Raw genomic sequence first — 23,323 nt, 5'->3', positions numbered from 1 at the left:
CTGATAAGAGAAAAAAAAAAACAAACCACCTAATTTTAAAGTAAGCAGACATTATCATCCAAAAATAAAACAAACAAGCAAAATTCTAAATGCCCATAAACAAAAAGAAGTGAATGGAAAATTTCTGGCTGTCTTATCATTTCAGATCACTTCAATACAAAGTCTAATGAAAGTGTATTTTTCACTGAATTTTTGGTTACTTATGCCTCTCAGGCTTGTATTACCTTCAATGAGAGGATATTCTGCAGTTGCATTTATCTCACTGTTGTCTATTAGGATGCTCATCTTGAGATTCGGAATAAATATCCTTTATCAGAATCTAATCCCATTTCTTGCAGTTATGCCTCCTGCAATCATGCTAACCAATTCCTCTTACTCCTGCACAGATTAGTGTTGTTTCCCTCCTTTAGTCATCACTTAGATCATGTAGGACTTGCTTACATTATGGAAATTTGCACTAGTATAATTACATCAAAACAGTACTCCAGTGCAAGTTTTAATGTGAGTGAATAAAGCGAGAACAGAATCAGCACAGCTTCATTTGGGAAAGTCTGTTTAGGTGCTGGAAAAACATCGGCTCAGCCAATATTTTTTTCTTTTCTTCAGATTAATTTTGCCTTTAATTTCCACTGATGACTGTGATTAAAGATCGCTCTCTGTGTTTTTAACCCAAACTTTGCGCTCCTGTGCTCATACATGAGAATGGAAGTGAGTGTTACTGGGGGCGGGTCAAACAGAAAGAGTGAAGGGGTTTGCAAAACTGACAAGGAAACCCATTTCTTTTCTGGCTGATAATTTTTAACCTGCCTGCCAATTTAAATTACTACTAACTTTATTATGGTAAAATTCTCATGCCTGTTCTATAAAGTTTTGATACGAAAGCATGCAAAATCCCATTTGCTAATTATTGTGGTTATTCTAAGATTGGCACACAATATAATGCACTGATGGAAAACGACAATAATTAATTACTGCATTTACTGCAAAATTACAATCAGTAATTACTGCTCTGAGACTGAATTCCATTCAGCAATATTTGGAACTTGTTCTTCCTCAAAGCAGGGCAGCTTTTTAGTATTGCTGTGTTTGCATCTAAATGAGTCCATGTAGGTCACTAACAGATCCGTGCTATTTGTCATGGGAGTGAGAAAGCAGCACAATGCAATACCATAAAGCTTTCCTTCTTTTCAGAGCATGAATTCTTCATTAAAAGCCATGTTCCCATTTTTTTTAAATGTTAGATAATGCAATTATTTCAGAGTTAAATAATAGATATGAAAGCAGCCTCCCATTTCTCATCCCACTGTGATGCTGTTGGTCCTGATGCTCTAAAGTAAACTTTTGAAGGCTTGTGAGAACTTCTGCCAATGACTCAGCCAGCAAAGATCCTGCTGAGTTGTCCCTACTATGAAAAGACCAGGAGCTTAGTATGGTTGTGCCACCTTCAAAGGTTTCCAACAGCAAAAGCCCCAGAGCCCCAGAGCTGACTGGAGGTGGTAGTGTTATATTCATCCACTTAACCAACAAGATTATTGTGGGATCACATATGGACCATGCCATGCAAAGTACCTGAGTAAGTTAGATTTAGAGCCCTTCTGAGGTAAATGGTGCGAGCTCTCACTGAGTCAGTTAATGGGCAGCTGCAGTAGCCCGAAAACAGTAGCCTCTGAAGGAACCTTTTTATGAGGTTCATCCAGCACAGAGGCTTGCTGGGCCAGTGTACAAGGGACTGCCACTTGAAGAAAAGCTGGGAAATGTTAAGAAAAGGAATGGGTAGATGTTTCAAGCAGCAGTGAGTTGAAATGAGAGCCAAAGACATGGAAAAACACAGGAGACACCCTTAGCCAAAATGTTTGTTCCAGCAGCAGCAAACACTGGCAGAATCAATCCTTTACTAAACAAAATAGGCACAAAGAGGATGAGAGAGGGGAAAGACCCACAATAAAAGAGGCTTGTGAAAATCCAGGATGAGGTTTAAAAATAAGTGTGGTCATTTTCCTACAGGACCTTCAAATAAGTGACAAATCAGCAAAACCTTTTGATACTGGGGAGAGCAGCACCCACTAATGAGTAGATGGGAAAGAAGCACGTTATCAATTTGCACATGCAAGTACTTGGGGAGAGAGCAAAGGACAAGTGGTGTATGAGACCATAAAGGTCTAGGACTTCAGACAAGAGAAGTTTTTCTTAGACAGCCCTGTGCTTCATATGCTTGAAGGCTGATAGGTCTGTCTCTGGTGTGTTTAGAAAAAGAAAACATCAGCATTGTGAACGCGCTTTTTTTTGTCCAGATAAAGATGATACAGACAGTGTAGGCCAAAGGCAGAGCACAGCCCTCTGGCCCTAAGGAAAAGTGAATTAGCAGAGAAAGTTAATGTAGGAAATGGAAACACTCAGTAAAGTCAAAGTTACAAGTCAGCTCCAACACATAGTTCACAGGACTCAGGTCACTTGTGTAGCATTGATCAGTAAGCTGAAAATGATCTGATCTTTTTGCCACTGACCTTTGAGAGCTACTTCAGAACCATGAATTGAAGCTGTATGGGGTAGTGTTTGGCAGTTACACTGTAGGTATAAAGAAAAGGGAGGCTAAAAAACTCCATGAAATTTACTCTGCAGGGGAAAACTGCTATATGAGTTGGCAAGAATCTTAATAAGGGGTTGCACAGCGCTCCATCAATGTGAGCACCTTAAATTGATGTTCTTATGGTTTGGAAGGCATATACAATCAGCTGCACTAGAACACAGTTTCTCATTCCCACAGTTATACCCAGTGATATATCAAATGCAATTATTGCATATTTGAATAATTCATGGGTACAGTAACTTTGGCCAGATACAAGTGAATATCAAAACTCTGGTCCCTGAAGTGTTTGATTCAGCTGTAGCAGTGAATTGAAGTTTTACAGGGCAAACACTGTTTCTTAGGTGTCTTTCGTCCTGCCTGTGACTGCAGTTAGAGAAAAGACAGTTTTTATTTCAAATTGTTCATTTTTCCACTTAGCTGAGCTTCATCCAGCCTTTTTGAAATATTGGGTAGAAGGCTGAGCTGGAGGGGAAAGGAGAACAGCAGTCAAGTCATTTCCCAAGCAAGAAGCACAGTAAATGAAAACTCAGTGCTGTGCCTGGAAAGGTGCTAACCACAGCCATGATCAGGCAACATTCTCTGGTGGCGTCAATCACCAGCTCCTCTGAAGTCAGTGAAGAGACACTGATTTATGACAGCCAAGGATTCAGGCCCACTGTTACTTATTTAACACTAAATGTTCTCCTAGCAGAGATGTTTCAGTTACTCGCAATTCTAGAGGGAGATGCAATGCCACTGTTCTGGCCGCTCTGGTCTCTTTAGAGCAGAGAAACTAGGGAATGAACATGTCTATCTCCAAACACAACCCTATGGCTTATTCTTAAAACTCCTTTTGTACAACAATGACTTACAAATAGAAGAAATCCTCTTGCATCCCTGGAAAGCTGTAGTTGCACACTCTTTAGAAAGCAGACTCCTCCCGTTAGTGGGAGATATATTCTCCCTCCCTGCCTCTTCAGGTTTTCCCTTTTCCTGTGTAGGACTGATCCAGCAGCTGGTCCATCTGAAGCACCCATTCCATGCAAAGCAGGATAGCTCTTTAAGATCCCCACAGCAACAAGATGCCTACCTTTGTGATTCCTGGCTATATGAGGCCCTTGAAACCAACAGACGTCCTTTGGTTGGTTTGGGTGTGCTGTGGACCAGGGCCCTGGTTGTCATGGTAGAGTGCGGTAATACAATATCTATCTTAAAAAGCAGATTGTTCCAAAAGAAAATAGGTTTTCATTATCTTTATTTCTAAGGATTTGGAAATTAATTAGGCCATGAAATCCGTGGGCCATGCAGTCAGCCACAAATTTGTCTTTGCTGGATAAGATTCTTTTTTTCTCTTTTGAAGCATCTCCACTCATCAGCAGAGGTTGCATCCCATCTCCTGTGACACATGACAAATGAATGCTTTCCATGCTCTTTATTTTCCTCTGTGCATTCTCCTTGCATGACATATTGCTCCACCATAGTAGGCTGGGCACTGGGAAAGGGAGCCAGGCAGCAGCCAAACTGCTTTAGGAAACTGGGCTCTTACATATCAATTCTTAAGAGATTTGGTGCTTTCAGAGGGGTTGTATTTAAAGGTTTTCTGTCTTCTGCTTTTAGCTTACCAGGGCATTATTTGGTACGGAGAGTCCAGACCTTATTAGACAAAATCCCATCAGGAATCTGATAGGTCTTTTTCCTTTTCCTCATGAAGACCAATGTAATGGAATTTAGAGAAAGGTGTACATATCCTGATCAGAAGCAAAGGATTACCTCGCTCCTGGAGAAGTGTTCCTGAACTTAAACCTGAACGTAGGAATTAACTTCTCATTAGACAGCTTTGTTGAGGAGCGTGCTGAAGGGCTATTAGCAGAGGCACACGGGCTGGCACCATGGTTGGCTTTGGGGTCTTTTCTCTTTCAGCACAGCCCCGCTTCCTGACAGTCTTGTCTCCTGGTACTTACCAGTGATTCCTGGAAGTAACTCCAGGGTGCTGCTTAGGATTATAATGAAAACCATTTCTTCCTGCAGAAATTGTCTAGAAAGAGTTGTTCTGAGGATCACAGATAGCTGGAGAAGCGCTGTGCCTGCCTTTCACCTGGGGAAAAAAAAAAGGCTTTAACGGAGCGATGATGATTTCTGCCAGCTAAAGACTTGTTGTGGGATTTGGTCACTTGCACTTAGGGAGCAGAAATCTTCTGCCTTTTCTCTTCTGATCTTTCAAATTGCCTCTGTAATTTTTCCCCAAGTTATGTGTGCTCAGTGTGTTCTGTCGATGTGAGAAGTGGTAATGTCACTTTGCTAGGAGTTTTATGGTTCACAGAAGGTAGGATTTGTATTGAGATAGACAGATAGATGGATGTCTGGTGCCTGAACACAACATATTACAGAGATTGACCCAAAATTTTCAACACTAAAATCCCAAACGATAGACTGAGGGGGATCTCTGTCTGGGAGATTTCAAATGGATTTTATCTCTTTTCTCTGATTAATACTAGCCTTTAAAAGCATATCATCCCTGTCCCTTTGCCCAAATAATTGGAGAAGATCAGAGTAAAGAAGGATCAATAGCACATAAGTAGTCTACATTTTCTCAGGTGTCAGTGTAAAGGAGGTCAGACATGGCACATTGGGAAGGGAAGAATACAGTTAGGGGGGTCTGTTCCACATTCAGATAAGGACTGTTCGTTGTGACAAAGAAGGTGAATCCTGTTGCCCATGCAGCTGATAAACACAGGGAAGGTAGCAGTGATGCTCACATCCCGCTGACAAGCCAGTCCCAGAGCTGCACTGAGATCTGGGCTCTCTCTGTATGTGAGGGGGCAATGGGAAGGAGCAGAAGTGCCAGGTGATGGGAGCGGCAGGGACACCACCCTGCCTGCGGAGCCCAGAGCTGCCTCCTAATGAACGCGAGCGGCTGGTCGCAACTGGAGGCAAGCTGTACCCATTTGTTGGTGCTCCTTGGAGTGGCGGGGATCCACTCTCCATCAGAATAATCCAATTGAACAAAATGATTCATATTAGCAGGCACATCTGTCTGAGGCCAGAGCAGAACCCTGGTGTTAGTTTAATAAATGGCGTTCATTAAACTCAGCTGAAAATATAATCTGGAGAGACTGATGGGGTGAACAGAGCAAAGAATAAGCAAAAGGAGCTGGCAATTATCAGATGTCATTTGTTCTTCTGGTACCATGGAATTGGAGCTTGTTTGCTGAAATCTTAATTTCATTTTGCTGAGGCAGAATCCATCAGAGAAGCTTATGCCGCAGCTATGATTCCTGTTTGTCAGACTTTAGCAGGGAATGGGGCATTTTTCTTTTCCCCTTTTCTACTAGAGCACTGAAGGAGCACAGAGCCCAGCAGAAAGCCCATGGACAGCAATGATGGAGGGAGCAGCCTTGCCTTTGCCATGAAAAGACTGCTGGGTAAAGGTCCCTGTGCTACAGTGCAGAGAGCATGGGCAGCGCCTTAGGGCAGGGACCCTTAATATTTCCAATACAGCAGTTGTAGATATTCCTAGATCCTCTGCCACTTTTCCTGCATAGCAAGGGGGTTTATAAAGACTCCTCATTTGGCTTCAGGATCATTTTACACTCTATAGGTGCCAGTGGAAAAGACTACAAGGGCTGGAATCTTCTTGACGGCCAGCTCAGGGAAACTCCTAGCAGCTGTGCACGGATGGCCACCCAAGGCAGCTCAGCAGCATTTTGTGGTGCATAGGCACTAAGATGCTCTAAGCAACTCACAAGTTCATAGCTTGGCTCTGATGGTCCCTGGGTCCATCCTTCGGGCACAGCTTACACCCCGTTCCCAGCTTGGCCAGTTGCTTGCCATTAGCATTCCTGTCCATAAGGCTTCACACAAAACACTGAATCCAGGGGGCTTGCTCTGAGGAGGAGACCTGCCTTTCCCATTCCCTGCTGAGCAGAGACAAGCTTCTTGGGCCTGACTTAACAGCAATTTATAGTCAGCACTTGAAGATTGGCTGGAATACCTGTTTTTTGTGAGTTGCTTTGGTTTTGTTTAGTTTTAACTTATCCCCACAGGTATTCAAATGGTCTTTGGTGTGTTCCAGAGGAAGGCAAGAAAGGCTTTTATATTTATAGACTTGCCAGGGCAGCGCTTAAGTCCCAACCAGTCAGAAAAAGTCAAAAGAATAATGGAGGAGAAAGGAAACCTTGACCTCATAAGCTTTCAGTGTTGATTAGTTTGTTGGTGTCAGGAACCTTTTCTTGTTAAGGGCAGACTAGCTGTGAAATTATTTTTTTCCCCTTCTCTTTAATCTGTCTCCTGTACTCCCATGGGGAAGGAGGAGCCAGTACCTGCCTTCCTGGAGTTCTGCTGCAGAGGAAGCAAGTGAATGGACTTGCACACAAGAAGGAAGGGGTTGGGTTTTTCCTTTCAGAGACTCGTCTTCTTGATGTGCCCTTTGGCAAGAGGCTGAGCACCTTCAATTTCCCTTGAAATCATGTAAGCAGCAGTTGCAGACATGAGCTGCTCTGGAGATCGTCGAGGTTGTTCTTGCCCTAGAGGGTGCAGGAGAGGGAGAGTTGCAGAGCTGGGCAGTGTATCTTTGATATTTGCCATGGACTCCACCATCACTAGCAGGCTTCATTCACAGCCATGGAAGTGGGTGAGACATACACTCAATTCCACCACCATTCCTTACTCAGGTAAATCACTAGCCCTTAGGTACAGGGAGGAGCATAAAAAGCTTAGCATGAGCCTGTCATTTGTACAAGACTGGTGGGAAACTTGCTGAACTCACTGCAGAGCAGAAAGCCTCATCTGACACCTTACTGATGGCCCATGTGAAATGAGTTTTCACATCGCACCTCAATTCCTCCCAAACACATCTCGATAACACACAAGCCCTGATTGCTACCCAGGTTGGCAAGTGCATTTGAGAGCTGAGGACTAGAAGAGCGAAGAGAGGTGAGAAGCTATTGAACCCTTGGGAATAGCCTCTCTAGGCACACTGGCCAGTGAAAGTTCTCACTGCCAAATCCTGTTCATGGTCACTTTACACAATGCCTTTGTCATGTTGATACTAAAAGTGTATAAAAAACAAATTTAAACCAATCAGCTTTTGTTATATAGATTACAGTCTTAGAAATAATGAGTATAGGTCTTAATCCTTTCTGAAGTTCTTTGAGGTCCTTTGATAAAATTTCAGAACCTCAGATGACTGCAGTGCTTTTCTACAATCTCAAACCAATGACACCACAAATATTAGCATTAGGGAATGAAATTATGGGGCTAGGATATGAGGCTGGAGCATCAGACAGCCCTCTACAGTTTGTAGTTGTAGCCACACCAACTTTTAGCTGCAGCAAGATCAGCTGGCAGGGTTTCCTTTTCCAGATGCTCGGTGTCTCCCCCACCACCTCACTTCTGCCAGTTGAATGGCTCATATGATAGCTTGCTGCCATGTTTAAAGTCAGCTAGACCAGCAATGACCTGCTGTCTCGGTCATATAAGGTGAACAGGTTGATTTAGAATAAAATGGGTTACAAAGCCAAGTTCAGCAGCAGAGCTGAAGGGGTCCAGCCTTGGGGTTCAGCTCTGGGGCATCAGGATATAGTAGCGCTCCCAGGCAGCACAGCTGCAGGCACAAGGGGACAGACTTCATAAGCACAGGCTCTCTGAGGTGACAGTGAGCCAGAAACCCAAAGGACTCAGACTGATCAGACTCCACTGGATGCAAATGGAATTTGGGGTTTACTTTCAATACTTTTTCCAAAGTACATTGAAGTAATCTTATGAACCAGTCATCATGGGAATGAAGAAATCAACATACTGGGTTTTAGTGCTTTCAAAAAAAAAAAAAAAAAAAGTTTTGTTTTGGATATCTTTTTAAATTCTCAGACAATAAGATTTGATTATTTTTTAAGCCACCATGTTTGACTGATCACCTGCATTTTCTACCAAGAAAGGCTTTGAACAAAAATGTAATCCAGCTCTAAATTAGAACCATATAAATACCTCAGCTATAGCAGTGAAATGAGTCACTTATGTAAGTCACATACATCAGTGTTTTCAGAATCAAATTCTGAGATGCTAAAATTTGCCAAGAGCTGTGAATTCTTCAGATGGAAACTGCTCCAGCTCTGTGGAGGAATTCTTGTCTTAATCTGTCTCAAACTCAGAAAGAGTTATCATCTTCTTAGCAAGAGTATCTTCTTTCAGAAACATCATACAGAACGTGGCTTCAGGAAGGTGGGGGTTTTAACAAAAAAAATAATAACATTTAATAATTAATAGAACTGTGTAAGCTTATTGAGTCATCCCAGGCTTTAATCAATTTGAAATATTTGGGGCACCAATTTCCACCTTACTGCTCCTCACTGGAGGTACATTAGAGTTTTAGTGCAATTAAAACGAAGCAGGAAATATTTTTAGCTAATTGCACTGTGCACCTTGAAGGTAATTTGAAGCTGCAGGCAAAAAAATAAAATATCAGAAGGAGTAATTGAGTGTTGCAAGCTGGGAATATGTGTTCCTGGCTGCATTCTGATTTAGAGGGGTATGGAATGTAGGTGAGGTTGAACAGGCTTGGCAGAAGAAGGGTGAAGTCTCACCCCTGGGGAACGGTCTGGTTATGTATCACAGGCAAGCAGACCCACAAGTGCAAGGCTTCGCATGGGAGATACTGCAAGGTCTGACATGCAGGGTGATAATGAGTGTGGATGAATGCTTGGTGCACATGAGAAGTCTTGCATGATCGTGGGGCACAGGGTGTCCCTGCCACCCCATCTACAGCCAGGCCTGGTGGCTCCCAAGTCCAGCCCTGCCTCCTGCCACTGGCACCAGAGCAGTCCTGGGGGAGTTGCTGTGGACCCGTGGCCGGGATTTTATCTGGGAGGAAAGCTGGGGTCTCTTCCTTTCCTGGACACAGCCTCACACAAGCAGCACCCCAACAACTTCTTCCTGCTCCCATTGAGCAATTACAGACCAAACTCCTCAAGCCCGGCCTGGCAGAGAGCTGTGGGCTGTCATGTCTCATGGCAGAGGCTTGAGCCTCAGGTAGGGTGTACCAGGCAACCTGCTTGGAGGTCACAGGCAGCATAACCCTCCTTGCTGAGACCCATGAGCTGGGCTTTGGGCTTCATCAGGGGTCCTGAGATCATCCTAGTCTGGTGAGGAAAAGGAAAGGGGTAATGAGCATAGCATCCCTATCTAACCCTCAGCAACAAGAACAGGAGAGTGAAGCATCATGTTCATCAGCATTTTGATAAGCTCTAGTCAACCTACGAAGGGAAAAAAGCAGAACCAGCAGAGACTGGGCACAGAGGCTCACTTACATCTTCCCAATTAGACTTGGTTCTCAACCATGTACATTTTTTTAATTAAACTGTTGGTACAGTGCTCAGGAGACAGCAGACTCCTTGAGGCCCCCTTGTAATAAAGAACCTTTCATTATGTGCAGAAAGGTAGCTACCACACAGCTTAATTTCCTCTCCCGCCTAATGTTCACCAGCAGCAAAAGCAGGAGTGAGCACTCTGTATGAGGCAGAACAGAAGTTCCTTCGGGCACAGGACTCACTGAGCTGGCCATTGGGAGCAGAAGAGGCTACAGGCTTTGATGGAAAAGTAGCCCAACAATATAATTTGACCTTTACCATCACTGCTCCCTGCTTCCCAAAAAGACCTGAATTTATGGCTCTGACCTTTGCCTGCAAAGCCCTTGCTTAGTAAAAGCAAGCTGAGAGAGGAATAGAGAGCCATGGCTATGTTTGCATGAGCAAGTAAATTCTGGATGCTGCTGAGGAGGGCAACCAGGGCTGTGACCGCTCGGCCCTTGCCCACTGTTCCCTGCTGCAGCCCCTGTGCCAGGCAGACCGGAGCTCCCTCTCAACCAGCCCACCCTGCATCCCTGCCCTGTCCCACCCCAGCCCAGCTCTTCCGTGTGCTGCACACCTCCACATCTCTTCCAGGGTGCCTCCACCACCCTGCGATCCCCATCATGCTATGACCACCTCTCCTGCCCCCGCCTGGGGACAGCATAAGAAAAGGCAAAGCCACACAGGGGAACCAGTGACATTTTTTGACCATCCAGGCTGGCTTCTCCAGGAGCAGGCTGCTCCAGTGTGGTGCTTTTTCATCTGCTGCTTGAGACTAATGACTCTAGAAAAATAGATAAATCAGAGGTGACATAGCTATTGCTGCTTGACATTTTTTCATCACACCAGCTGGGGGAGGAGGGGGTGACCAAAAGGTGACATTTTGACCAAACTGGATGTTTCCACAGTAAATTTTCTTTCTAGTAGATTAAAAAAGAAATGCCAACAGCACAAAAACCAAAACTGTCTTGATTAAAAATGTTGGCCTTCAAAACACTAAATTCCTGTTAAAAATGGACTGGTTTTCAGATTGATTAAAAAAAAGGCAAAAATTAATTCCTCTGGCCACCTCCCCCACCCCAGATTTGTTTTGGTTTTTTAACCAAAGTATTCACAGGAAAGAAAGCCAAAATAATGACAATTTCCCCCCTGGAAAATAATTGTCATTTTTCAACTAGCTCTTAACGCAACGTAGTTAAATGAGAGCAATCCTACTAAGAACACTGCACAGCAAGTAAGTCATATGGTTATTTGAAAGAAGGGCATTACAATTTAAGAGCTAAATTTTATTGTCACCTTTAATTTATGGATGGGAAAAATGAGGCAGGGTCATCAAGCATCTTAAAAACAAAAGAAACCACAGAAAACATGAGCATTTGAAATGCTGGACTCCCATCTCCCTGTTAGATCACATCAGCTTCTCTGTCTGTATATGTGTAATTGTCTCTGTTGATATGTATGTATATATAGTACCTCTGTACGTATACATATGTATGATACGTATGTGTGCATATTCATGTATATAAAGATTCATATATACAATCTGTCTCCTTTTTAACCTTCAGATGTTCAAACTGAAACATCTGACAAAAACATTCTCTTTTTTTTTTCTTTTCTTTTCTTTTCTTTTTTTTTTTTTCTTCTTCCTAAAAATAGCACCCCAAGAGTCCAGGTAAACACATTGATTTCTAGTGTAAATGATCAGGCTTCATTTAATCCCAGCATGGATGCAAAGTCCCCTTCACTGCACTGCCTTTCCCTCTCTAAGACATTTGGGCTCCTAATCTTGGACGCTCCATCACAGTCTTAGCAGTGGTTGTTGCAGGGATGGAGCCTGCTCTGTCGAGCCTTGCCTCCTTCCTCCACCTCTGCCAGGCAGTCCAGGCAGAAGCCAGGGAAGGGGAGATCTGTGTGGGCTGGTATCAAGGAACAGGGAAGATGAGGACTGAGGCAAAGAGAAGCCATCCAGCACTGGAAGAAAGTTGGTGCAAAGGCATAAAACAGAGAGAGAAATTGCTATAGAAATAAGAAGACAGACAAGGGAAAAAAACCACAAGTTGGAATTGTAATAATATTGATCAGCCTCAGAGGTAATAGCTGTAAAGAGAAATATCTCCACTGCCCCATTACAGGTGTGCTTGGACAGCAGGCCCTATCAAATGGAAGGACAGGATCCTGACCACAGTTTTGGATGGGCTTGCAAACACACACATATATTTGTGTGTGTAAACAGAGACTAAAGTGTATTGCTTAAAGGTAAAGAAGTCTACATATGTAGTGGGCACATGAGCAATATTCAGCCATGATCAGAGCTTCGGTGTGAGCATGGGAGGTTGCCACTTCAGTGCTGGAAGAAGTGATGGCCTTTGAGTTTCTTCAGGGAGAGGTTTCTTGCCTCCAACAGAGCACAGAAAAAGAGGTAGAGAAGATGATCCATGGAGACTTTGCTAGGAAGAACTAGGGAGAAAGACACAGTAGAATAACAAGAAATAGCAGGCAGTAGATTATGTAATGGAAGAAGAACTTCAACGTGGTAGCCCGTCCTGACAGGAGCAGTGTTGGGCTAATTCTGTTGTCCTGCAAAGACACAGAGCAGTCTTGCATCTGTAGCTGGTTACATTTGCAAGCTTAGCAGATACATTCATACCCTGACAGCAGGTAGATGACCTGAAAGGTGTGTGCAAGATGCTGCGCAAACCTAGCAGTCCCTGGACTATACTGTGAATGTCACAGAGCACAGGAGCTGTGTATTTTTAAAGATCATATGCACTTTCTTAGTTCATAAAGTCTTTGGGAAACGCTTGTCCTTCTCTTGCTTTTAAAAGTTTGTTGTACAGATGAACACAAATCTTACTCCACTTAACAGCTTGACTTTGTCATGCCAGCAATGGGATCCTTCTCCCATTGAAGCCAGGGCAGTTTGCCATTAGCACCAAGCAAGGGACAGGGCAGCATCCTTCCTGCTGTGCACAGACCTGGACTCTGGCCATAACTACCCACCAGGCTGGTGATGTATATGGGACTAAAGCTGTCTCAGCATCCTCTTCTTGGTCCTCCAGTAAATCCATCCTTGGAAAATGATCCTGGAATCTTGGGGGTACAGCCTCATAGCCTCATCTATCTCCAGAGCCCCACTTATATGGCTGCAAGGTCTCAGCAATGACTCAGCCCTATGTGGAGCAAAAGAAATACAGATGAAGAGCTGAAAAATTAGAATCAGTTCCAAAGGACATCATTGCTTTTTTAGCAAGGCCATGTGCATGAACAGTAGGGATAGAAGGTATGAACAGATTGCCATTAAATGTCTCTTCTGGGGTAACCACACATGCAGTTACTCATGTGGAAACAGGGAAAGAAAGCGGCCACAGAGAAGGTTTCCATGGGTTTCTCATTTGGCCTCAATGACTTGCTGAGTGGACTTACATTTCCATTCTAGTCTTTGAGGAGTGAGACACCTTCAAGTCCCATTCATATCTTAGCTAAGCAACATCATTGCTCCTCTTCACCTCCATGGACTTTGCAGAGTTTGGGGTAAATGGACTCCTGAGCTGAGTGCTTATATCTGGATTGGATAAGTCTAAGCCAAAGACTTCTGGGGGAAGTAAATATTGCTCTGGCTTAAACATGGTCAATGAATGTCTGCAACAATGCAGAGCTGATCCTTACAGTCTGATCAGAATCTGCCATTAAAAGCTTTCCTGTGACAGAGGTGTTCATAGCATTAGAACTACCATGCTGACAGCACAGGTTACAAGGACATGACTAAAGTTATGTACACTCTAACCAAGGCTTTGACTGAGATTCATTTCCCCTGATGTGATAGAACTACTCTGTAACTGTCTCCTTCACGGCTAGTTATTCAAGGTCCTCATTATAACCTCAGGAGAGATATAGGCTTTTTTTGGCCATGGTTCTCAGTCTCATCTGAAAGGATCACTTCAGGCAGGTGAATTGGAACCTACCAACCCTGTCTGTCTACTAAAACCAGCCCAGAGTGATTTGCTCAGATGGAGATATCTGTGTCTTGAATCCCATCATTAGGACTTTAAGTCATTATCTCTAGACAATGTTCAAGGAGAACAGTCTCAGGCTCCACTTAGACATTTTAAAGAAGCAGCTGGGTTGGAGGAATATTGTCATTTACCCGCTGTGTTTGGCTATGGTTTCCTCAGTAGAGCAAGTTTCTGGTCAGTGTTATCTGCAGCAAAGATACTTAGCATTATCTGTCCTTGCGCACAGGTCCTAAATGCTCAGGAAGTATGTTCCTTCTTTATCTCCAAGGCACCACTTCTGAACTAGGGTGTATATATTTGTTTTCATAACCTTAACACTTTTACTCACAAATTTACTTCAGCAATACCCAAAGTTCATACCCATTCCCAGCAAAGTGAATTGCTTTTCTTAAACAGGTTAGTTTGGCTGGTGTCCAGTCTAACACAGATGCCTAACTTACCTCTCAATTTCAGGCTGCTGATGAAGCAGTCCTCATGAGATAGGTGCCTAACTCCTCCGACTAGTCAATAGAGAATGGCATTTGCTTCTGTAGCCCTCCAGAAGGAAAGTCTGTCAGACCAAGTTTAAGACCTGAAAAAGGGATAGTGCACTTGAAAGCCTGTGTCATTCAACTCAACCAATCGACCTACGTGTACTCCTGTTTATTACAATCTTTGCCTAAAGTCCAGTACTTTGCGGTGTGGGCAGGAAATGTCCCTAAAGACCATCAAAGGGTCTTCTCACCACCGTTGACTAGGTAGGTGCTGTAGAACTCTGCTTTAGGACAGCTTCTTTTGGAGCTTGAAATAGAGACCCAAGCTGGGCAAGCAAGATGACCACATGGACTCTCATGTGAAAGTACATTTTCTGGGTTTTTGTTTTGTTCTTTTAGCCTTAGTAAGTCCTAATCCTTCACCTGTACATAAATATATGTGTGTGTGTGTGTGTGTGTGTGTGTGTCACATCCACAGTGTCTGAGGGTGTGTTTAGAGGACAGGCAGAGGGATAGTAGTACCCACTCCAAAACCAGTGGTCACTGGCAGACCACCCTGGTCCCTCCTGCTTCACCCATAAGGGAAAATGTTTTCCCCAATCAAGGTAATGTCAAAGAACCTCTCCTCAACTTGAGTGTTGACTGGGGCTAGCATCCACAAGTATACATTGCCTTTCCCATAGTGCTGCCACCCCTGAAGCTGCAGCTCGTGCCATCCCATACTCCAACCTCAGACAGGTGTGTGCTGCTGCCACTTTCCAGCGTTATAGTGAGATAGTATCTGCTCCACCAGATCTCTCCCATTCCCACTGCCTCCCTGCCCCGTTCAGGGGAGCAAAGCCTGTTAGCCCTTATCCTCATAAAGCCTAACTCATGCTGCTGGCATGACTGAGGCAAGGAAAGAGCCAGGTCTTGCTATGATGGTACTACCATCTGTTGTTCCTTCCCACCTGCTCTTTTTCTTGTGGCACAGCATAGCCAGAAAGCCCTAAGAGGTAGAAGGGATGCTAGAGGCCTTTCCCTCTTCCTCATGCACAACCTGGACCTCTACAGCTGACGGTACTTGTCCTTAGGTGCCCAAGGACACAAGCAACAGCAGCTCTACCCTGAGACATCTTCAAAAAGATAGTCTTCTCCCTCTTGGCTTGTGAAATAACTGTAGACCTAGATCTTGCATCTCTCTTAGGGGTACCAGTCTACTGCCTTCACTCAGACTCTAGGAAGATCACGCTGGCACTTCCAGCTCATCAAAGGGCAGGGCTTGGGGCCAGGCCATCAAGAAGGAGTCAGTTCCAAACAAGACACCAGCCAACTGTGGGAAAAGTGTGGAGCCGAAGCCAGTGCTCAGATCAGGAGCTTAGTTCTGCATCGTCTCTTGTCAGCTGATCATAACTGCTTTAGCCAGAAAGCATGTTTCAGCTCAGAAAAACTACGGGGGGGGGGGGGGGCGGGAAAAGCCAGCAATAGAATTTTCTCTAGCCAGCATGCATGACTTCAGGATGAGAACTGCCAACAGTATTCTTGTGACACCCAGATTGAAGGTGAAATTTCAGTCGTGTGCAGTGACTTTTCAGAAATAAGCTGGGAGGAGAGATATGAGCCCTGCCAAGAGGATAGAAAGGCAATACCTGAATAACAGAGTGCAGAGCTGCTGACTGAGACAAGTGTATCGTTGTGTGCAGTGATTTTTGGTGTTTACTGAGGCAAAACTCCCTGGGCCAATAAAGGGACATTTTCCTTTGTAGGAAAGGAACAGGGTGCTTCTGGAGATTGTAGCAACCAGCTCCTGGCAGTTTCTTTTTTATTTTTTCTTTTCCTTCTCCTTTTGCTCTTCTTTCTTCTCCTTTTCCATTTTCTTCTTCTTTCCCTTTCTCCTTCTCTTCTCTTCTCTTCTCTTCTCTTCTCTTCTCTTCTCTTCCCTTTTCTCTCCTCTCCTCTCTTCTCCCCTCCCCTCCCCTCCCCTCCCCTCTCCTCTCCTCTCCTCTCCTCTCCTCTCCTCTCCTCTCCTCTCCTCTCCTCTCCCTCTCCTCTTCCTCTCCTCTCTTCTTCCTCTTCCTCTTCCTCTTCCTCTTCCTCTTCCTCTTCCTCTTCCTCTTCCTCTTCCTCTTCCTCTTCCTCTTCCTCTTCCTCTTCCTCTTCCTCTTCCTCGTCCACTTCCTCTCCCTCATCTGCTTCCTCTTTCCTGTCTCTCTTTTTTTATTTTTTAAATTCACACCAGACCCAAATGCCAAAGGAGTAAATATCTGTCTTTTAGTGATGCTGATTCAGGAACCATTATACCATCTGAGTCCTCCTACAAGTCTGCTTCCCACACCATACCAGCATTGCTGTGTTTCCAAACCTGCTGTCCTGTGAACCACTAAATGGACATGCAGCAAGAAGTAGTAGTTGCTTTTTGGTTTTGTTTTCATTTTATTTTTCATTTTTTGGGGTGGTGGGTTGTTTGGGTTTTTTTTTTCTTCCTTTTATTCTCAGTAGCCAAAGCAGCTCTTGGTCTGTATTCCCCCCTGATTTTAAACTGGGATGTAATCAAATTAAAATGGTACCTGCTCTGAAGTCCATCCAAGGAAATGGAAAGACTGCCAGAGGACTTTGCCTAGCGGTCCAGTGAAGCCCAGGATGCTGGGGGTGGTGTGGGAAAGGCCGGTGCTAACAAAAGCATTCTGGTTGGCAGCAAATGTATTTATTTTCCAGACTTTGCAAACTGATCTGTGTCTGCGCTCATTCATTCAGTGCATGCTCTCCTCAACAGCCGCTGCACAGCGTTCTGTTACTGTTCACTGTTGACCGTGTGTCTACATTTAAGTGTGTGTTTTACGTCTGTGTCTCTAGCTAGGCCTCCTCCATCCTTTTTTTTTCTTCCTTTCTTTCTTTTCTTCTTCCTTTCTTTCTTTTCTTTCCGTTCAGTTAGTTTGGTTTGCTCTCCTGCTTGTTTCATTTTCTATAGTTTAATGGCAAGTATTTCCATTAGATCTTTTTGACTGATGCTGTGTTTGTAACTTTTTTTTTATTATTATTTTTATATATATCTTCTTTCCCCACCTTTCCCTTTTTCCACACTATATATAAATATATATATATAAAAAAAATCTTTTCTTCTTTTGTCATTCAATCAAATTCCAACAAAACCAACCAAGAGCCAGTCAAATCCACCACAGTCTCGCGCTGAGCTAGGAAAAAAGTTCACGTAATGACATGAAAGTGGAGAATACAGTCCCCCAGGCCGTAAGTTCAAATCAACTCGAAGTTGAAAGTGTGACATGATGGCGTCATGTAACAAGCTAAGAATTGGTTGCATGACATGCCGTCAAGTTTCGTGCAGGTGCCGTGATTGAAGCATTTTTCTTGGATGTTGTATCAGTTGATGATTGGCCAGTCATGATCACATGTGCCTTTTTTGACTTTGTGCTGCCACAATTTTTTGCTGTGCTCATTTTCGTTTCGTTTTTGGTGCTTGCAGTGGTTTCTTTATTTGTTGTTTGATTTCTCGTCAGCGTTTTATGCTTCTTTAGATGTCACATAGAAGGAAAAAAAAAAGATGGATTCCTAATTCTTTAGAAAAAAATGGGATTATTATAACTACAGATAAATTGGAAAAAAAAAAAAAAGAGAGAGAAAAAAATGCGTGATTAATTTTTTTGCACTGAAAATCTTGTGATTTTATTTTTTTTCCGGAGAATTGGGGGCCTTTTTCAATTGACACCTTTTTTTCCCCCTTAGGATATTTCAAATCACTCTCTAAAAATTTAAAAAAAAAAAAAAAAAAAGAAAAAAAAAAAGAAAAAAAAGAAAAAATGAAAAAAAACAAAACAAAACAAAAAAAAACAAAAAAGAGTAATGATAGTAACAGTAGTTTGAAAACTATAGCAATCCAAAAAAAGAAACCCCAAGAAAAGCCTCATTGTATGTCTTTTCAAGAATTCCTAATTCTAAGGTTCCATATTACAGCAACTCCAGCCAAAATTAATTGCTCGGGGGAGGGAGGGATTGTTTTGAGTGGGAAAAAAAAACCCATACAGATCAAAAAGCAAAATGCATCTTTTTGTTTACAACTGAAAAAGGGTCCTTGACGAGTGTTTTTTATTTTTTTATTCTATTATTATTTTTGGTGTTGTAATTGTTTAGACTGCTGTGTACGGTTTGCTGTTTGTTGAACCAACAGTGTGAAAACCTGCCAGCATGGATTGATATTCCGCATGACACTTTTCCACCAGAGTGGACCTTTTGCAGTTTCTAAGTTTCTTGATGTAATAAATCACCAAGTGTATAAGAAGAACCTGCTTGCTAGAAAGAGATAAGAGCTAATCCTTAATGATTAAGCATCCTACTTAAATGTCAAGCCTAGTCGGATCATGATTACATTTTTTTAAATAACTTTTTATTTAAGAAATGTTAGCTTTACATTTTTTTTTGCAAAAAAAAAAAAAGTTTATTCCAACAGCCTTTTTTTAATTTAACATCCTATAAATTGCCTTTTCAAAGTCCTACTTTCTGACAGTCACAAAGGAGTAGATGTTATTGGCAGCTGTTTCTCCACAGAAAGCTCATACACTGTCATAGATGGCACCCCATTAAAATGTAGAACAATTCTTTCTTGATGTCTTTCACACTACAAAAGCCCGCCAAGCAAGATTTTGATCTGGCATTGTAAAGTGGCACTCAAAAATAATTAAAATGCAGCTATCTGCACATACATAGTGATACAGATCTACATAGACATGCCCTACTATTATTTTGATTTATTATTATTATTACTATTAGGAACAATTGTATTTTTTCTATCATGATCGTGACTACCTTGCTCACTTTGGGTTTGATCCGGTTCTCACTGAAGTCAAGGGGAATCTTTCTGTTGACATTGAGTGGGAGCAGAATCAGAGCCAATGTCTCCAAAAGCAAAACATCAAACCAGAAGCCCCATCCTGTCCCAATTGAAGGGAGAAGAAAACATCCATTACTTTCAACAGGAGCAGGATTGGGCCCAAAAGAACAGGCTTGTTTTTAATTTAATTTTCATTTTTTAGGTCTTTTCCCCCCTGTCCCAAGTACCCTCCCCCCCCTTCCCTACTTCCCCCTCCCCTTTTTGATTTAATTTGCAATGATCTTCTTCATTTTTTTAGGGCAGCAGCTGAATGGGCCACAATTAGAAAAAAAAAAAAAAAAAGTATATATATATTAAAAAAACGGGAACTGTTGGATTACACCTTTGACATATCAGCAAATATCAATCAAGCTGAAGACTTCAGACTTATTCTCTCTTTGATTGTTTAGACTGTAACATTTCTTCAAGAAAAGTATCACATCTGCTGACTTCGAAGGACATGCGCTTGAAACAAAACAAACAAACACATAAGTAAAATCAGAACAGGAACAAGATCAACCAGGATTTCTGAAGAGACACTGATATCACCACAGCGGCTTTTCTTCAAACAGGAGATGCAAACCTGGATACTGGCAAAGGAGTGCCTGTTTGCCACCAAGGATGCGGTTACCATGCGTGACCCATGGTAACAGTCACTAAGCATCTTTATCTGTCATTCCTTAGCTATATAGGGACCAAAGGACAAAACTTTTTACCGCAGACTTGTAGCTGTATGTAAAATATGGAAGTTCTTTCCTTTTCTCTGAGCTGTTCCTAAAACAGTTTTTGAGAGCGATTATATGAAATATGTAAAATTAAAAAAAAAAAAAAAAAAAATGCTTAAATGCTTTTAAAACAGCAAGATAATAGTTCTTTCATACTTTGGGAGGTTCTTTGGTTATACATTAATTAGAGTCTATGAAGCTTTCATATGGTTTTCTGTATAATACGTAAGGATCGCACTGTTAAAGGCAGGTAAGATGGATATCTATGAAAAGCAAAAAAGTAAATAAATAAATACATAAATAAATACATAAAAAGGCATAGAGAAGAGAAAGGAAAGATGGTTGATATTGAATGGAAAACAAAAAAGGTTTGTAAATGCTTCTAACTCTCCCCATTTAAAATCCTAATAGTTGTACAGAATTTAAAAAAAAAGAAAGTTTAAAATACCTATATAATAGAAAAAATTAGACAACATAAAAAAAAAAAAAGGCAAAAAAAATACTACATAGAAGTTAGCGTTAATGCTAAAATCAAAGATGTTGTAGAACTGTAATTTTTGTAGAGTTTAGATTGAGCATAAATTCCTACTCTGCCAATTGCTGTTGGATGCTGTTATATATCAAGGAGAAAAAGGAGATAAATGGCTATTATGGCAGCTTTTTTAACTGCAAGCATTCCAGCTATTAAAAAATAAACAAAACAAAACTCGATTCTGTAGACAATGCAAATGGGAAACAAAACAGCTGTCTTTTTATCAGACGTTAGTTCTAACTTGAACAACAAAACACAGCTAAGTGCTTCATGTCTTCATGATCTGCTGTCCGCAAGATTCCCATCATCCTATGCTTCAGTAGCTTCCATATTTGCTCTAGAAACCTTCAGGGCAAGGATTAGCCTAGAACCTTAATCTTAAAAAATAAAAAATAAAAAATAAAAAATAAAAAAAAATTAAAAAAATAAAAAAATAAAAAAAAATAAAAGCAAAAAGTAACATAAAACAATCTCTTTGAAGAATTTCTGAAACTGTTTACAAGGAATTTTGAAAAACAGGGGGATGTTTAAAAAAAAAAAAAAGATGCTGGCTCTGTTTCTGTAAATAAATTTGCATATTTTGTAGGACTTTTAATTGTAATGATAGAGAAAAAACAAGGAAAACTATTTAATGAAAGCACGATATTTATCTTTGGTAAATGACTTTAGAGCAGTTAAAAAATAAGACATTGCTTTAAAAAATCTGACTCAGAAAAAACAATGAATTATTTAAGAACACATATATTTTAAAGTATATCATATTTATTAAAATTTATTTTCACAGTCTTATAACTTGATTTACATCATTCTCACACTTGTTTGCATCGATTGAGCAGTGTGATAATTGTTTCTGATTCTTTGTTTGGTTTTACTCTGTTTTAATGTTCTTGTTTGCTTTTCTTACTGTTTTTTATGTCGATCTCAAACTTTCTTCCTTTCTCTTTTAATTTAATTTTAAGTCTAATTCCCTATTGGGCCAGATCTTACGGCCCTTACTCAGGCAGAACTCCCACGGGGATATAGAGGGTATTTTGCCTGAGTAAGGGCAGCCAGACTGAGCCCACAGCTAGAAAGTACAGATGTGTAACGCAGCTGCAGTTCCATACAACTGCTCTTTCACTCTCAATTCCCTAAAACTCCTTGTAATCTTCTGTAATTATTGAATGACGCTTTCCAGCTTAGCCCTAAATAAAGCACAGTTTAAAAAAAATAATGCCATGTTCTTTACTTCTTGATGGCTTTCCTTAATGTGTTTGCTTTGAGAACAAAATGAATCTATTTCGACTTTTTCATTAATATACATTGTTTGAGTATCAGAACAAATCCCTTTGTTATATAAAACGTATCTCATTGGATTGAATTAATGACACTGTTTCATTTAATGTCTGCTTGCTATTCCACTGTGGTTTACCTTAAACCTAGTAGGTTAGAAGATCAAATAACAGTACATACAAATTAGAGTCATTGTAGCTCCCATTTGAAGACCGTTGTTTGATTTCACGCTCATGGTTTTTTCATGCTGATAAGGATAGAGGCCAAAGCTTGGGACATTGCTCCTTTTGCTGCTTTGGGACAACTTTGTGAAATTCTGCAGTCTCTAGAGAGGAGGCTCAATTTCTTCCTGAGCATCCCTCACATCTCATCTTTTGAATGATTAATTTTTTTTTTCCCTTGAAATGGCTGTACCAGATCAGCTGAGCTAAGGCTGGGTCTGAAACCAGGAGCTTTTGCATATTTTTTTTTTCTGATTCTCAGAGCTGCATCTGCATTTGGACAAGTTGCACCAGCTAAATCGATCTCTAAATGGGACTAATGGTGCTTGTCCATAATTTGAACTCCACAGATGGAAGGAGTTCTATTAGTAGAAACTCCTATTATTACTATTATGAGTTACTAATGTCTGTTCAGGGCTATAGAAATAAATGAAATGTAAATCAGGTGATGAATACAAGGAGGGAATATGGTCAGTATTTTCTTTTCATCTAAAGGTAAAGGCAAATACAGAAGAGCACATACACCAACCCCATCTCTGTCTTTTTGCAGAGAAGTTACTCTGTAGAGGGCTGAGTAGGCTAAAGACGTGGGAATTGGCTTCAGATGTCACTGAGCTAGAACATGAGGGCTAGGTCTCTGGTAAGAAGAAGTTTCTTCACCAAAGGCCAGTCAGTGTCCCGCCCTGAGTTGCAGGGGTGAAAAGGACAGAGACATATCCTCTGACCTGGGCCAATCTGAGAATCAAGGGGGCACTTGTGAAACTTACCCTTTGAAGAAGGAAAACCCACAACAAATAGGGAAGACTCAATTTCCCACAGTGGCACAGCAAAGGTACCCCTAGAAGGTGTTGCCTGATTCCCTCCCTGTTTCTCTGGCTGCCTTCCCCACTCCCCCTCGTGACCCTCAAGCTCCCCAGAGCCCTTCCTTACCTGCCTTGAGGAAGATGCTATGTCTCTGCAGTGGATACGGGACTGTGAGGTACATCCTCACGTATCTGCAAGGCCATGGCCATGTGGTCTGAGTAGGATGGGCGGCATCCCTGGGGCATACAGCTGGGGACACCCTTGGCCACTGAGACACAGCTGAGGGCTGTCAGTGAATGATTGTGAGACAAGATTCCAGAGGTACCCTGTAATACACAAAAGATAAAATATCCAGTGTTGGGGAGCAGCCAGCTCCCATGGGGAGGCCTGAAAACACTATTAAAGCTGCCTTTGTGGCCCAGGCCAGTACCTCTAAAAATATTTGACTTTGCAGAGACACCATCGGGATTACTGAACTGGGGAATCTGGCTATGAGTGACACAGAGGGGACCACGC

General features: G+C 42.0%; 1 protein-coding gene across 9 annotated transcripts in view; it reads left to right on the top strand.

Annotated features, from left to right (window-relative positions):
* CELF4 (CUGBP Elav-like family member 4) overlaps window positions 1–21,700 on the top strand; it is a 723,065-nt gene extending 701,365 nt beyond the window's left edge. For 8 of the 9 annotated variants that reach the window (XM_056325512.1, XM_056325515.1, XM_056325511.1 and 5 more), the window contains exon 13: window positions 19,664–21,700. The gene's annotated coding sequence lies outside the window, so the exon portion shown is untranslated. Of the gene's footprint in view, window positions 1–19,512; window positions 19,551–19,663 lie in introns of those variants that run through there. The other variant, XM_056325506.1, reaches the window with a different exon arrangement.
* The last annotated feature ends 1,623 nt before the right edge of the window (window positions 21,701–23,323 follow it).

The sequence above is a fragment of the Falco biarmicus genome, chromosome Z (genome assembly GCF_023638135.1).
Source record: "Falco biarmicus isolate bFalBia1 chromosome Z, bFalBia1.pri, whole genome shotgun sequence".
Lineage (NCBI taxonomy): Eukaryota > Metazoa > Chordata > Aves > Falconiformes > Falconidae > Falco > Falco biarmicus.
Note: the sequence above shows the minus strand (reverse complement) of the source record. Positions and strands in the feature narration are given on the sequence as shown.